The sequence below is a fragment of the Parambassis ranga genome, unplaced genomic scaffold (assembly GCF_900634625.1).
Source record: "Parambassis ranga unplaced genomic scaffold, fParRan2.1 scaffold_21_arrow_ctg1, whole genome shotgun sequence".
Classification (NCBI taxonomy): Eukaryota; Metazoa; Chordata; class Actinopteri; family Ambassidae; genus Parambassis; species Parambassis ranga.
The window spans coordinates 9107210-9107510 of NW_021144767.1; the positions used below are offsets into that span (position 1 = coordinate 9107210).

Sequence of the window (301 nt, forward strand, 5' to 3'; positions counted from 1 at the left end):
GTGTGTGTGTGTGTGTCAGTGTGTGTGTGTGTGTGTGTGTGTGTGTGTCCTCGGTGAGGAGCTGGGACTCACAGCCTGCTGCTCGTTGTCCATCAGTCTGCGGTAGCAGCTGCCTTCATACTGACTGATGACCTGATCCACGGCTGCACTCAGGCTCTGTTCGATCTGCACACACACACACACCTGCAGGTCACACTGATGAACGCCTCACCCATCTATCAAAGCTGCAGCCAATCAGAATCATCCACAGCCAGGCCACTTGAGGGAGGACGCTCACCCTCTGTCTGTGGCTGTGTCCCAT

The 301-nt window shown here is 55.8% G+C and overlaps 1 pseudogene; it reads right to left on the minus strand.

Moving 5' to 3' along the window:
- LOC114429922 (centrosomal protein of 55 kDa-like) overlaps positions 1-301 on the minus strand; it is a 14325-nt pseudogene extending 14024 nt beyond the window's left edge.